We start from the raw sequence: 17328 nt of genomic DNA on the forward strand, positions 1-17328 counted from the left end.
GATCGCTGCCACTTTGACAATAAACTTTGCATCTTCACTGTCAACTGGAGTAGTGCCGGATGCTTGGAGGATGGCAAATGTCGTACCCTTGTTCAAGATAGGGAATAGGGGTAACCCTGAGAATTTGAGAGCAGTCTATGCAGGGCAAGTTGTTGGAGAGGATTTTGAGAAACAGTATTTCTGATTGTTTGGAAAAGCATAGTTTGATTAGAGATAGTCAGCATGGCTTTGAGGGGGGCAGGTCATGCCTCACAAGCCTTACTGAATTCTTTAAGGGGGTGACAAAACACATTGATGAAGGTAGAGCACTGAATGTGGTGTATATGGATTTTAACAAGGCATTTGATAAGGTTCCCCTTGGTAGATTCATTCAGAAAGTAAGGAAGCATGGGATTCAGGGAAATTTGGCTCTCTGCATACAGAATTAGATGTCCAATAGAAGACAGAGGGTGGTAGCAGACGGAAGTATTCAGCCTGGAGCTCAGTAGCCAGTGGCGTTCCACAGGGATCTGTTGTGGGACGTCTGCTCTTTGTGATCTTTATAAACGACTTGGATGAGGAATTAGAAGGGTGGGTTAGTAAGTTTGCCGATCACACGAAGGTTGGTGAAGTTCTGGATAGTGTGGAGGGCTGTTGTAGGTTCCACCGGGACATTGATAGGATACACAGCTGGGCAAAGAAGTGGCAGATAGAATTCAACCCAGAGAAGTGTGAAGTTCATTTGGGAAGGTCGAATTTGGATGCAGAATACAGGGTTAATGGCAGGATTCTTGGCAGTGTGGAGGAACAGAGGGATCTTCAGGTCCATATCCATAGACCCCTCAAAGTCGCTGCCAAAGTTGAGAGGGTTATTAAGAAGGCACATGGTGTGTTGGCTTTCATTGGCAGGGGGATTGAGTTTAAGAGCTGCGAGGTAATGCTGTAGCTCTATAAAACCCTGGTTAGATCACACGTGGAATACCGTGTTCAGTTCTGGTCCCCTCATTATAGGAAGGATGTGGAAGCTTTGGCGGGGGTGCAGAGGAGATTTACCAGGATTCTGCCTGGACTGAAGGGCAGGTTTTATTAGAATAGATTAGATTAGATTAGGTTAGATCAGATTCCCTACAGTGTGGAAACAGGCCCTTCGGCCCAACAAGTCCACACCACCCCTTGGAGCATCCCACCCAAACCCATCCCCCTATAACCCACACACCCCTGAACACCGGGCAATTTAGCATAGCCGATCCACCTAGCCTGCTCACCTTTGGACTGTGGGAAGAAACCAGAGCACCCAGAGGAAACCCATGCAGACACAGGGTGAATGTGTAAACTCCGCACAGACAGTTACCCGAGGCTGGAATCGAACCCGGGTCCCTGGCACTGTGAGGCTGTAGTGCGAACCACTGAGCCATCGTACCGCCCCTTGAGGAAAGTATGAGGGAGCTAGGGCTTTTTTCATCGAAGCGAAGAAGGATGAGAAGTGACATGATAGAGGTGTACAACATGATGAGAGGCATAGAGATAATGGGAACTGCAGATGCTAGAGAATCCAAGACAACAAAGTGTGGAGCTGGGTGAACACAGCAGGCCAAGCAGCATCTAAGCTCTTAAGATGCTGCTTGGCCTGCTGTGTTCAACCAGCTCCACACTTTGTTATTATGAGAGGCATAGGTAGAGTGGGTAGCCAGAGGCCTTTTCCCAAGGGGGATACGGCAATCATAATGGGTCATAATTTTAAGGTGATTGGAGGAAGATATAGGGCAGATGTCAAAGCTAGGTTTTTACACAGAGAGTGGTAGGTGTGTGGAATGCATGGCCAGCATTGGTAGTGGAGCATACATTTGGGACATTTAAGCGACTTTTGGATAGGCACGTGGATGCTAGTAAAATGAAGGGTATGCAGGTTAGTTTGATCTTAGAGTCAGATAATAGGTCAGCACAATATCATGGGCCGAAGGGCCTGTACAGTACTGTACTCTTCTATGTTGTATGTTCAAAATAAAGTGAGTGATCTGGGATTGTCCTACACTTGCATTAAATTTTAAAAAATGAAAATTCAAGCAAGCGTGAGTTGACCACATTTTGGTCAAATGCAGACAATTCAAGTGAGATTCTAAATCAGGTGCAAAATCAAGTATTCATGGCAGCTTTACTGCTCTTTTCATTCTGCAGCATGCATCTTTGCCTTAGCATAGCACTACATGATAGCACCCATGTAAAGTGCTGAAACATTTTTTCCCAAACTGTGATACTGCTGTTAAACTTTGCTCTTCTGGGTTTCAGAGCAAAATATATCAGACTCTGTAGAAAAGCAGAATCCTAGCAATCTGAATCCGAGTATAAGTCAACACTAGAAATATCAATTATTGCAGCAAATGCAAATTGAATGACTGAAATACTGAGTTATAACGTTAAGGGTGAACAATTCAGTACCCAAGGGCTTAATGGCATTGTTGCTAAGCACCCCAAATGACGAAACCAGCTAATTTTTTTTTTCTGTCTTGGTTTCTAAACACGTAGAGTCAAAAAGCCAAAGCACAACCAACCACAACACACTGGCATCAGCATGTGCCCAAAGAGCTTTGTTCAATTTACCAAAGTGGAACAACAATGGCAAAGGTTCAACGTTGTACAAATGCTTTAGTATACAACACAGTATTTTCTTGCAACATTTAGTAATGAGGTTCACTCCAATAGTGTAGTGGGGATGCAGCATTAATCTTTAGATAAGAAGCAAGTGACAAACTGGAAATGGTGCATTCGTTACCATGTGGGTAGAACGGAGGTATCCAGACTTGAAACAGCTTTCTCTGTTCCCTAGCAAGACTGCTACAATTGCTGTGAGAGTTCTGTGAAACAGGGTTCATGTTGACAGGTGCTGAGAAAGGCTGGAAAAGCCTAACAAAATATCAAATACAATCAACCTCTGTCTTCTCTGGCCCTGGACCGTCTGCGAAAGAGTAATTAGGTCTAAGTTAATTATCCATTGTTAATTAATGGACACACTATGGGCAGAATGTTATGGATGCCCCGCCAGTGATTTTGTGGGTGGAAGGGACCTGTAAAGTTCCCAAAGTAGTCTTCCTGACGCTCTCCTGTACACCACTGAAACAAGCAAGAATTAGTGACCTGACTATTCTCATCCCATCTGAGGTCCTCAAATGGCCGGAATTTTGAGGCTGGTGGAAGAGTTCGGGGCAGGGGACACATAGAACATAGAACATAGAAAAGTATAGCACAGTACAGGCCCTTCGGCCTGTTGTGCCGTGGAATAATCCTCATACAAAAGTAAAATAACCTAACCTACATTCCCCTCAATTCACTACTGTCCATGTGCATGTCCAGCAGTCGCTGAAATGTCACTAAATGACTCCGCTTCCACAACTACCACTGGTAAACTATTCCATGCGCTCACAACTCTCTGGGTGAAGAGCCTCCCTCTGACGTCTCCTCTATACCTTCCTCCTAACACCTTAAAACTATGACCCCTCATGGCAGTCAATCCTGCCCTGGGGAAAAGTCTCTGGCTATCGACTCTATCAATGCCTCTCATTACCTTGTACACCTCGTTCAGGTCACCTCTCTTCCTCCTTCTCTCCAGACAGAAAAGTCCGAGCTCAGTCAACCTCTCCTCGTAAGGCAAGCCCTCCAGTCCAGGCAGCATCCTGGTAAACCTCCTTTGCACCCTCTCCAAAGACTCCACACATCTTTCCTATAATACAGCGACCAGAACTGGACACAATATTCCAAGTGTGGTCTCACCAGGGTTTTGTAGAGCTGCAGCATAACCTCGTGGCTCTTAAACTCAATCCCCCGTTAATGAAAGCAAAAACACCATATGCTTTCTTAACAACCTTATCCACCTGGGTGGCAACTTTGAGGGAGCTATGCACTTGAACACCAAGATCCCGCTGTTCCTCCACACTGCCAAGAATCCTGCCTTTAATCCTACATTCAGCATTTAAGTTCGACCTTCCAAAATGCATCACTTCGCATTTATCCAGGTTGAACTCCATCTGCCATTTCTCAGCCCAGTTCTGCATTCTGTCAATGTCTCACTGAAGCCTGCAATAGCCCTCGATACTATCAATGGCACCTCCAACCTTTGTGTCATCAGCAAACATACTGACCCAGCCCTCAACCTCCCCTTCCAAGTCATTTATAAAAACTACAAAGAGCAAAGGCCCAAGAACAGAGCCCTGTGGGACACCACTCAGCAATGACCTCCAGGCAGAATACTTACCATCTACAACCACTCTCTGCCTTCTGTCAGCCAACCAATTCTTAATCCAGACAGCCAAATCACCCTGTATCCCATACCTCCTGACTTTATGAATGAGCCTGCCGTGGGGAACCTTATCAAATGCCTTGCTGAAGTCCATGTACACCATATCCACTGCTCGATCCTCGTCAACCTGTCTCGTGACTTCCTCAAAGGACTCAGTAAGATTTGTGAGGCATGACCTGCCCCTCACAAAGCCATGCTGACTCCCTTTAATCACGCTATGCTTTTTCAAATAGTCATAAATCCTGTCCCTCAGAATTCTTTCCAAAACCTTGCTGACCACAGACGTAAGACTGACTGGTCTGTAATTTCCAGGGATTTCCCTATTCCCTTTCTTGAAAAGAGGAACAACATTTGCCTCCCTCCAATCTTCCGGTACGACTCCCGTGGAGAGTGAGGAAGCAAAGATCTTCGCCAGCGGCTTAGCAACCTCCTTTCTCGCTTCCCGGAGCAACCTAGGATAAATCTGGTCTGGCCCTGGGAACTTATCAATCTTAATGTTTGCCAAAATTTCCAGCACATCAACTTCCTCAATCTTGATCTGTTCAAGCCTGTTTTCCTGCTCCTCAAAGTTCTCATTCACTACAAGGTCCCTTTCCTTCGTGAAAACCGAAGCAAAAAACTCATTTAGGGCTTCCCCTAACTGCTCAGACTCCACGCACAAGTTCCCTACGCTATCCCTGATCGGCCCTACCTTCTCCCTGATCATTCTCTTATTCCTCACGTATAAGTAAAATGCCTTCGGGTTCTCCCTAATCCTTCCTGCCAAGCCTTTTTCGTGCCCCCTCCTGGCCCTCCTCAGTCCACTTTTGAGCTCCTTCCAAGCAAGCCTGTAATCCTCTAAAGCTGTGCTAGACCCTTGCTTCCTCCACCTTACGTACGCTGCCTTTTTCTTTTTGACAAGAAACACCTCTACCTGTCATCCAAGGCTCCTTAATCTTACCCCTTTTTACCTGTCTCAGAGGAACAAATTTATACATCACTCGCAACAACTGCTCCTTAAACAGCCTCCGCATGTCTGCTGTGCCCTTTCTGTGGAACAATTGCTCCTAATCTGTACTTCCCAACTCCTGTCTGATAGTGTCACAGTTTCCTTTACCCCAGTTAAATATCTTCCCCTGGTAACTGTTCCTTTCCCTTTCCATGGCTATGGTAAATGTGAGGCTGTTGTGGTCACTGTCGCCAAAGTGTTCTCCCACCATGAGATCTGACACCTGTCCTGGCTCATTGCCGAGCACCAAATCCAAAAGGTCCCCTCCCCTCGTCGGCCTGTCCACATCTGACAGAGCACTCTGCTTGGGCCTTGAGGAGGATGCAGGGGTGTCTATTATTGTTTTCCTTCCTGTGGAAGGCGAACCTAAGATGAAGAATAAAAAGGAATGTGCTTATTAATTCAACATTCTCTTAGATTGCACTTTTGCATCCCTTTGAGCAATTATAAATTATCTTTTTCTCTCCACCTCTCAGTGTTACATATCTTGTGGCTTCAGCCCAGGTAGCCACAAGCTTCTCAGATCTCCGTTCTAACTAATGAGATGTTCTTTGGCAATGACCTTGGAGTTTTGGAGCCAGTGAGGGATCACTATAGATGGTATCTTCCTACACTTGTCAGGGAGGCTTGACTGTTGGTACTCAATGCAGTATACTGGGTGCTGATTGATGGGGTTGCAATAGTTGAGCAGCCTGTGTGCTTTGAGTGGAGTTTGCATTTCCATTTCACCTTGCATAGCCAACCACACTTTGGTGCTACAATCTTATTGAAAATTGCTTTCAGATCAGGTACAAGTCAATGCTATTCTCTGAGACCAAGTTTAAAGCATTTTTTATCCCTTTTATGGCAGCAAATGTGTCAGCATCCAGGATGTGCACGACCCTAATCAAATTGTGCATGTACTTATTTTGGTACTGCACTTGATTCTCCATGGTGCTGGTCACTTTACACAAGCTAAGATCAGCTCAACGTCCTATGACACAAACCCATTCATGCTGTAGACAACTTTTCCGTTCTGGAATCATGTTCAATATGAAGAGGAGGTCTATCAGTATATTCACCACTGCTCCTCAATTATTATTTTTGGTACTGACAATCTCCATTGTACCATGTTTAATTCCAACTCAACTGGGCTTGAAGATCGAGATGTTCTCTGATTCAAACTCTCCTCTCTATTTCCTGTCACCATCACCACTTTGTTCCATGGAAGTATAAGTCACTAAGTAAGAAACAGCAATATGGTGATGAATATAGCGCACTGGTGAGAGCAACAATCCTGGAGAGGCATGAAATCGCATAAGTGAGTGGATAAGTGGTGAAAATGGATAGATAGTTGATGAATTGAGCAAGTATGACAGTAGGAAGTTTCTGATTATAAACTGAGTGGGTGTAAGGAGTAATAAATTGAATCAGCTTGGCAAAGCAGCAGATGCATACAGTAGGATTGAGATCAAAATTCAATAGTACTATCCTCTCCTGACCCAATTTCATTGAATCCAGAGGAATGTGACATAATGTCCCTGCTACAGTCTCCAACCACACCTTCTTCATGCCAGCAACACTTTTATTCCTCAATAGCCCAAGTAAATGAGAATCAAGCTTCAACCATGCTACATGCACCATGAAAATTCTTTCTATCTTACTTAAACTCTTTAACCCAACTTCCTTCAAACACTGTAGATGGACTCAGGTATTGCCATGTAAGTAACACTGAACTACAGACTTTCACCATTCATCTCAAACGGTCTATTAAATGGGCGTTAACTGTATTCAGTTTGGAGAAATTAATTGGATAGTCACCTATGCTCATATATATAAGATGCTTCCTAAGCAGTGGGTGGTAATTGAAGATGCAAAAAAATGCAATGTGTCTCTTTGTGAATAGCCAGAGTTCTAATACTCACGATATCCCTCGGCAGAAACAACCCCAGATACACCCTTTCCCTAACTGCAAATGCCAGCCAAACCCCAGTTAACACCCACTTCAACTGATGAGAATGCTCTTGACAAAGACATTCTGCCACCCAAAGTATCAGCATTTCCTCTGAAACTGCACGATTCTTCATAAAAATAGTGATGATATTTAACATTTAAAATGGCCCAAATATCACATCAGCTTCAATGGAGAAGCAAGTCACTTACCAATGTCTCAAATTCCTTCTTGTCCTGAACATCTCAGCTTAAGTTCTAACGGAAATGTCATAACTCATAACAGATTTCAAACACTTCCTCCTTCCAAAAACATTTCAACAACATGCTCTCAAAACACTTATGATGATGTGAAAAATGCAATTTATTTTTAACTGCTTCCTTAAACTGGAGCTATTAGATCTCTACATTGCTGGTGCTCATTTCAAAAAGCCAGTAATGAATTGTGTTGACTTTATGAGCAGTGATCAAACAATGAATGGCAGCATTGCCTTTTAAAGTGGTGAAAGAAGCTGTTTTCTTCTCCCTATGTCACCTACAGTGGGACCAGCAGAAATTATTTCACTTATAGAAAAAAGTACAAGCTGTTAAAAAAAAGTACTCCCACTTCTTTCTCTGGATATGATCCTATGCCCAACAATGTTGAATCAGGAGTAGAAATTTCATTCATAATTACTTGATGTTATAGTCTTTCTCACAGCAAGCATATTCAACCAAATACAAGGAAAATTAAAAAGGGCAAACTGCCCAAAAGCAATATTTAATGAAATTCTGCTTTCAGAATTTCTACTTCAATATACACACAAAGACGCAATACATAGGATGGTAATACAGCATTACAATATACAATTATTTTGACCTCTTTAGTGGCTTTGGTTTGTAGTTTCTTAATTAATCAGAAGATCTCCTAAAGCAAATGATTCTCCAAAAACTGTGAAGTTTCTTGTAAATAACAAGGTGTAGAGCTGGATGAACACAGCGGGCCAAGCAGCATCAGAGGAGCAGGAAGGCTGACATTTCGGCCCTAGAAGATGCTGCTTGGCCTGCTGTGTTCATCCAGCTCTACACCTTGTTATCTCAGATTCTCCAGCACCTGTCGTTCCTACTATCTCTGAAGTTTCTTGTAGTTGACTTTCTAGAGCTTGTCTACCTGACAACCAAAGTCCTTCTCAATGAAAGAATACCCCACTTTTAAGGTATGTCGTTAATTACTTTGGCTACTTGATATTTTTAAGCTTATTCAAATTTTCAGTGGAACTTTGTTAGCTATTTCTGAGTTTAAAAGCAAACAACAAAATGGCTTCTTTATCACATGACATCTACACATTCATTTTCCAAAGACGTTTGTTGATTTTACACTCTACTTTTGTTTAGCACTTTGCAATTCACCTAGTATAGTTTAGAAGGAAGCGATCGTAATAGAGTGGAAGGCTGATAGGATCCATTCACATCTATCTTAAGGGCATTATGTTTTGATGTCCCCTTTTGTTCAGGGTGATATTAGACAGACAGGCCCCTTAGATTCTATAGTTCCTTTACCTTGAACCATCCTTAAACAAATGGATGTCTCAATTCCAGGATGACTGGGAATGTCCATCGTTGAGACTGTCTGCAGCTCAAATGCCAAAAGCCACATGATTTCCATATCTACTTTAATCAATTATTTGTTTCACTTTTTAAAAAATTAAAATCATTCACTCTAAGTTCGTAGCATTCTGGACTATGACATAAGGCATAGTTAGTGCATAAGGACCCTCTTTAAAACTGATCTATCTAGATTTGCAAAAATGAAGCACTTCTAGCTACTGCCATAAAAAGCAAGAAATAAAACATCCTTTAGATTATGCTCATGTTTCATCCGTTCTGCGAAGCAAACAGGATAGGACTTCAGATTTTATGAATAGTCTACCGTCTGACATATATGGGACTTCACCATCATATCTGCGAGTCTCCAATCCAAACTGGCAGCAAATTGACTCCACAAAAGTTTCTGTCAGACCTATTTAGATTTTGAATTTTCCCTCTGTTAGATACAGACCACAAATTTTCAAGTCTAGAAGACTTGTGAATAAGCTGTCAAAACTAGCTATTGAGGGCCATGTATTATCAAATGTTTTAACCACTCGATTCACCAGCATACATCACTGGTAAGCCTCATACTACTTGTTCATCCATGAGAACGGTGTACATTAGGGCAGTGATTAGAGAACATACGTAATAAGATGAGTTGGCCATTATACCTTTCTGCGTGCTCCAGTATTCAATAAAATCATAGCAGTGGTCTCTATTTCACTGTTCTCCTGTTCTGAAAGAGATAGGGTTACCCTGACCTTAACCCTTGGCTCCCTTTTCAATCAAAAATCTATGTAACTCTGCTTTGAACATATTCAATAACCTGCAGCCTCCAATGCTCACTGGAGAAGAGAATTTCAAACAATAACTCTATTCTTTTATACAACATGAGCGCTGCACTTCAGAAGCTTAGCTTTTATGATATACTGAGGAAACAGACCACAGATCACAGAAGAATCAAATTTCAGTTCAGAAGAAAAGTTTCATGTCAGGGGAAGGGCAGATTATGGTGTAAAGACACCAAGCTGAGAGATGTTGTGTAGAAGTTTTCCAGGTGCCAGACTGATGAGACCATCTGACCTGGACACAAGTATCAAGGCCAACTGAAATGAAAAGAGTTAGTTAAAAAAGAAATATAAGGAGTTAACATTGGAGTAATACTTCATTGGGATTGAGTAAATCTGTAAAGGACACTGCTCAGAAAAAGACAAACTTTGTTCGGCTGTTCATGTTAGCACTTTTGAAGCAAAAATATGTGCGCTTATTTTTTCCTTTTGTATAATAAGACTGTACAATTTTGTTAAAGAACATCTCTAGCTTTATGGAACTATATTCAGTCAATAATCACCAGCATTATCAACTGCAAAAGTTAAATTAATGATCTATCAAGCCAGGTTTTGCTCTGGAATCTAACTAGCTCAGAATTATCATCAGCTATCATCATAACATTAACTGGTTGTTTGAGAAATTCAAGATTTAGGGTGGATGGTGCCTTGGTTTAATGAGTGAACCATCCATAATACCTCATAGAACAAGTCTGAAGAACTTCAGCAGAGCTCCTCCAATGTCCCATACAATATCAATACATCGATCAATCACGGAAACAGATTATCCGATGATCAGACTTTTTGCTGTTTGTATCTTGCCAAATGAGAATTGGCTGCTGCATTTCCTACAGTACAAGGATGACTACACTTCAATGGCTGTAAAGAACTTGGAGATATCCCACTGTTGCAAAAGCCAGTATAAGAAGACTGGGATACAATGCAATGAGTATGACTTAGAGCATAGGGAGAAAATGAACCAGCGAGTTTTGAGAAGATTTGTAGCTCAGGTTGAGGTTCTGGATGTGAATTTGCTCGCTGAGCTGGAAGGTTCGTTTTCAGACGTTTCGTCACCATTCTAGATAACATCATCAGTGAGCCTCCGACGAAGCACTAGTGTTATGTCCCGCTTTCTATTTATCTGGTTAGGTTACCTTGGGTTGGTGATGTCATTTCCTGCGTTGGTGATGTCATTTCCTGTTCTTTTTCTCGGGGGATGGTAGATTGGCTCCAATCTACCAGGTTAGGCAGGCTGGGACAAGCTGGGCTGGTTTTGGGATGCAGTGGGGGGAGGGGAGATTTTGAAGCTGGTGAAATCCACATTGATACCTTTGGGCTGCAGGGTTCCCAAGTGGAATATGAGTTGCTGTTCCTGCAACCTCAGATGGCATCATTATGGCACTGCAGGAGGCCCAGGATGGACATGTCATCTGAGGAATGGGAGGGGGAGATGCAGGGTTCTACTTACATTTTTATTTCAGACTTTCGGCATTTTCATCTTTCTCATTTTAGACAACTAGTAATTTCACTGCTTCCAAATGCATTTTTCTTTTATAATAAAATGATTCACTACAATGGAGTTTTAATGCACAGTCTATCAATTATGATTACCAATACATATGTTATGGCATTTGGAAAGTTTTGTTTCATTCTTCAATTAACAGATCTTGTTTAAAATCAAATTCAAGTGATTTCACTAGGTTCAAATGCTAAAATTAAGAGGCTTATAAACTGACATTAAATGCGCAGAAGCATATGTCCCTTATGGCATGAATGGAATTTATTTTTCATCTAATATTTCAATCGTATTGCCCAAATAAACAAATATTGCAGATAGAAAGTAAAGACTGATCCAGATTTATTGGCACACTCTGATTCTGAAGATTACAGGGTGGAGTGGTCTTATGCTAATTATTTATTATCATCTTGGTTCCAAAGTGTCAGCACAATACCATTGCAGTTATGCATCTGGAACATGTCCATGGAATAAAGGTATGTAAAGAGCTTTTTATAGGTAAACATCAGATTACTGTCTGAAATTCAGTCACAGCCACAAGACTTCCCAGTGGGTAATTAAATAATTATAGGCTATATCTCTACACTTGTAACACAAATCCTGTGTCAAAGTTTGAGGTCTGATTTTCCCCAAGCAGCAAGGGCAGCAAACTAGCCAAGGCCCCTTCACCAATAAATTCCAAAAAGGTCAGATGACCCTTGGAAACTGCTGTGTACACTCACGCCTCACTATTCACAGGTTTGGTATCTGTGGGTCCTCATTTTTATCGCCACTGACTCATCCAGTCTGATCACACAGTTCTTAGTGGCAGATGGGAAATCCACACTGGAGCGGAATCCGGGTTTTTTTTTGTTATCCGCAGGAGGTTGTGGCCTATCCCCATGGTGACTGAGAAAAGACTCATCTGTCGTTCTCAACTTTAAGCAATCATGTCAAAATACACTTGCATAGATTCATAGAAACCCTACGGGGTGGAAACAGGCCCTTTGGCTCAACAAGTTCATGCTGGCACTCAAGCATCACACACCCAGATCCATCCCCATACAACTCACCTAATCTACATGTCCCTGATTATTATGGGCAATTTAGCATGGCCAATCTGCATAGCCTGCACATCTTTGGACTGAGTGAGGAAACCGGGGCACCCGGAGAAAACCCACGCAGACGTGGGGAGAACGTGCGAACTGCACAGATGGTGGAATTGAATCCAGGTCCCTGCTGCTGTGAGTGAGGAGTGCTAAAACTTATACCACCTACTAGAGAGAGTAGCAGACACGAAAATATAGCAAACCATTCAACTCTTAGAATATATTACACTCATTCATCATGCACAACTACTTAATTTCCCAGTCTATAAGCGAAACTAATATAATCAATATCTATAATTTAATAGAATTGTTGGTGTATTTGCTTTTACTGTAACCGTAACTCAACCTGATGTGACTTATTATCCAGACGCAAAATGATTTTTGCTTGTCCTTCACACCAAAGTATGTTGAACAAAAATATCATTTCACAAGAAATTACGAGCCAAAATGTTTTTCTTCTTCTATCCTACACATGTTTAGCTAATCTATCCAATTTCCATCTTTCTGTTTCGGTAACTTCTTTCTTTAGCTGGAATCTCTTTCCTCAACGTATCGGAGTACCTTAAACTTTGACAGGCAGCCCCAATTAATTGTTGGGACAGAGATATTGACAGATTAGTCTCAATCAAAGACCTTAATTACTTTGCTCCACCAGTGGATTCTGCAACCAGAAAATTTCCATTTCTTTGTAGCTGCTACTATGGTTCTCACTTTGGAGTGTCAGTGCTATATCTTTCCCCTTGCCAGGTTTTCCTGTTCAAGCAGCTGGCCTACATGACATTAATGGAATTCTTCTACAATCTTCACTAGATACAAGAATGTACTTTTAGAATACATCTCTTGACAACTCTATTCACATATTATTCCACTGTTACCACTTGGTGGTTTTTCACCATGACTATGACCAGTACTGAACACAACTTTCACGTCCAATACTACTGACATCAGGTTTAAGCAAACTAAATCCTGTCATTGAAGGTTTTAAGTACTAGCTTGTGAGATGACTAATCTATTGTAAATTGTGGGGCTATCCTGGAAAAGAACAGAAAGTTATCTAGCTTGTGTCGAAAAGAAATGTGAATTATTGCAATTTGTGAATTTGCAATTTGATTGTGAAAGACCCTAGATAATATGATCGTACTACAATGACAGTGTGTTTGATTCCATTCTCACTAAGAAATTATCCAAAGTTTTCTAATGTAAACTTAAGACCAACATCTGACACTTACACTGCTGATAAGCCATGAACTGCAAATCAGCTTCCCAAAACCGACACATATAGTTTAGGCCATAAAATCAACGTTCATTCCCATGCTATAACTATTGACTAAAAACACTGTTTTCTTTCCTTTTCAAAGAAATTAAAAACAAGTGAGTTCCCATGGTTTTCTAGAGTTTCACTTTAGAATTTAAACAAATTTAGGCAGAAAATTTTTCATTCCAAAACACACTACCAACATTTCACCAATTTTTCAATATCTCAGTCTAATTTAGAAACAAAAATAACTTCTTGCTCCTGCTTTCACTTTTACGTGCTCCTAATGGTATTTCTGTAACATTCACTGGTGAATTAATGATTCATAATCCCAAAGGCAACAACCTTGATCTACATTCAGTTTATTTTATATGCCTGTAATTCTCATCATTATACTGTTTAGGTCAGGCATTCATATTGCAATTCATAATGAGCACTTTACTGAGCATTACTCATTGCAGGTTACTTCATTAATTAATCTTCCAGACACAGGCATATCAGTCATGTAGCCAAACCAGTTCACAAGTGGCTAAGAATGAATTGCTCCTCACAGGAAATATTTGTAAGAACATCTGCATAAGCATGCTCAGCTAACTTACAATCATATAATTAGGCCAACAAAATCAACACCTTGTTCAAAAAAAAATCTGTTGAGTCAGTGATAATGGGAACTGCAGATGCTGGAGAATCCAAGACAACAAAGTGTGAAGCTGGATGAACACAGCAGGCCAAGCAGCATCTCAGGAGCACAAAAGCTGACGTTTTGGGCCTAGACCCTTCATCAGAGAGGGGGATGGGGAGAGGGAACTGGAATAAATAGGGAGAGAGGGGGAGGTGGACCAAAGATGGAGAGAAAACAAGATAGGTGGAGAGGAGAGTGTAGGTGGGGAGGTAGGGAGGGGATAGTTCAGTCCAGGGAAGACGGACAGGTCAAGGAGGCGGGATGAGGTGGTAGGTAGGAAATGGAGGTGCGGCTTGGGGTGGGAGGAAGGGATAGGTGAGAGGAAGAACAGGTTAGGAAGGCAGAGATAGGCTGGGCTGGTTTTGGGATGCAGTGGCGGGGAGGGGAAGAGCTGGGCTGGTTGTGTGGTGCAGTGAGGGGAGGGGACGAACTGGGCTGGTTTTGGGATGCGGTGGGGGAAGGGGAGATTTTGAAGCTGGTGAAGTCCACATTGATTCCATTGGGCAGCAGGGTTCCCAAGCAGAATATGAGTTGCTGTTCCTGCAACCTTCGGGTGGCATCATTGTGGCACTGCAGGAGGCCCATGATGGACATGTCATCTAAAGAATGGGAGGGGGAGTTGAAATGGTTTCTAACCCCACCATACCCGGCACCTTCCCCTGCAACCGCAGGAAATACTACACTTGCCCCCACACCTCCTCCCTCACCCCTATCCCAGGCCCCAAGATGACTTTCCATATTAAGCAGAGGTTCACCTGCACATCTGCCAATGTGGTATACTGTATCCATTGTACCCGGTGTGGCTTCCTCTACATTGGGGAAACCAAGCGGAGGCTTGGGGACCGCTTTGCAGCACACCTCCGCTTGGTTCGCAAGAAACATCTGCACCTCCCAGTCGCGAATCGTAATCTGTCAGTCTCACTTGGATAACTGTTTCCTTGAAAGGCATGCTGACTGCATCTTTCATTTTCCTTTAGTCTTGATTGTGGACTGTGATGGGAAGGAATTGCTGCACTTCCAAACAAATGTTACTAGAATAGTGTGGTGTGTGCGTGCATAGAGTGATATGATGTGTAGAGCAATAGACTGCTGATAGGTTTGTGCAGCTGTTAATATCAAAAGTCATAGGCTTGATGACAACTTTCTGATCGGCTCCTGGGCAGCTTAACTGTTTATTGTACATGGGAAGAAACATCTGGACTACTAAAGAAGCAGGTGCTGTATTGTCATCTTTGTTGTAAAAGTAAAATGTTATTTATTGCAGTAAGCTGTTGTCTTTAGTCAGTAACTCGAAAACTTTACAATTAGTGTATCAATCATCCTGTATCTACAGCCAACAAGTAGAAGAATCCAGAAGGGAAATTAATGAACGAAACATCTTGGGAAGAAAAAGGAACAGCTCATCAAATCCCATGGACTGCTGCTAAACTTGTTTTTCCACAGAATTTTCTCCTCTGGCCATAACAGCAGTGTTTGTCAGAACGTACGTCAAGATTTTGAAAGGGGGTTTAAGTTTCAGCTAGTAAAGTTATGTATTGATAAATCATAGTTTTGTTTTGCCCATTGTTGCTATTTATTTAAAAACCAAAAGAACGGCAGATGCTGTAAATCAGGGATAAAAACAAAGTTGCTGGAAAAGCTCAGCAGGTCTGGCAGCGTCTGTGAACGGAAGAAAACAGAGTTAACGTTTCGGGTCCGGTGACCCTTCCTCAGAACTCAGACCCATACTGAGGAAGGGTCACTGGACCCAAAACGTTAAGTCTTGTTTTTTTCTGTTCAGATGTTGCCAGAACTGCTGAGCTTTTCCAGCAACTTTGTTTTTGTTGCTATTTATTTAAGTGTAACAAATAGCAGTTCTTGTTAAATACAAGAACCTAGTCGGTGTCTTCTGTTAAGCTGAGTCCATCAGACAGGCACACTGGGGACTTTGAGTGCTTTGTTTAAATCATTAAGTTTTGTAATAACCCAGAGAAAAGTGGGACTTGAATATCAGCTTTTCAAGTGGGTGTAACAATACAACTCTCAGTGCAATTCATTTTTTAGTTATGCTGTAATAGGAGTCTGAAATGGGTGTTTTACATATTTCATTGTACTGAAGTCTCTTGTAAATGATGGGTAGACATTACATCAGAAGTATGTGGCTACGTCTTGAAGCAAGTATTTACTTTACACCCATCTCCCTTTTATTCATTTGCAGCCAACTACTAAATGCTTCTTTGAAACTGTACCTGTTTTCTTTGTTGCTCTTGAATTCCTTCATTGTTCCCAAATATGCCTCTTGTCACTTATTTCATGTAATTACAAATCATGTTGGCTCATCAAGATATATATGAACATGAAGTGCACACAGAGCAATCTTTCAAACCAAACATCCTCAAAATGAACTTTAGAAATTTCAAGAAAAGGTCTAATTTCTCAAATAAAATGTGAAAGAATGCCAAACTAACCTTGTTGCCATTTTTCTGTTGTGTACTGTGCTGAGAAAGATTCACATGCAGAACTCAACTGCAAGCAGTCATGTTGAAGCATACTTCTGGAGCACCACCACCCAGCAGGGTTCACCCTCAGGCCACCCGGACTTGGGGCTACATCATCATTCCTTCACTGTCACTGAGTGGTGGTCCTGAAACTTCTCTTCTAGCAGCAATGGGTGTGCTTACAATAAGTGGACTGTAGCAGTTTACTATGACAATTTACCTTGTGACTCCTTGTGGACAATTAAGGATTGCCCAGCAATGGCATTCAAATCCAATGAAAATATAAAACAAGCATTCCCAAGGTTGATTGCAATTCTGTCCCAGTTAATTTGTTGATTGAGGAATAAATGTCAGCCACTTACTTCATCAGATACAACCCATTTCTCTTCATGTAGTGCAAAGGTATTTTTAAGAATCTATAAGCACTGGTGAAAGTGTCAATTCAGAAAATCACTGTCATCTTTTCATTGCAACTTACATTTCCAGACTCTCAGAACCCAACAATGTTTTGAATAATTCCAGACATGCTGGTCACAAAATAGCACTGGATAACCGATTACTTGTTGCTGGGGGCTTTTAAAATTATTTGATGCAATGTGGCCATTACTGGAAAGGCCAGCTTTTGTTGCTCATCCTTAGTTGCCCTCGAGAAAGAGGTAGAGAGCTGTGTCCTTGGAGCATTACAGTCTGTCTGGAGTAGGTGTACCCACAGTGCTGGTAGGAACGG

The 17328-nt window shown here is 41.8% G+C and overlaps 1 protein-coding gene across 7 annotated transcripts in view; it reads right to left on the minus strand.

Moving 5' to 3' along the window:
- The window catches only part of sugct (succinyl-CoA:glutarate-CoA transferase), a 395299-nt gene that overhangs the window by 246173 nt on the left and 131798 nt on the right, over nt 1-17328 (minus strand). The window lies entirely within an intron of this gene.

This window comes from Stegostoma tigrinum, chromosome 5, assembly GCF_030684315.1.
Source record: "Stegostoma tigrinum isolate sSteTig4 chromosome 5, sSteTig4.hap1, whole genome shotgun sequence".
NCBI lineage: Eukaryota > Metazoa > Chordata > Chondrichthyes > Orectolobiformes > Stegostomatidae > Stegostoma > Stegostoma tigrinum.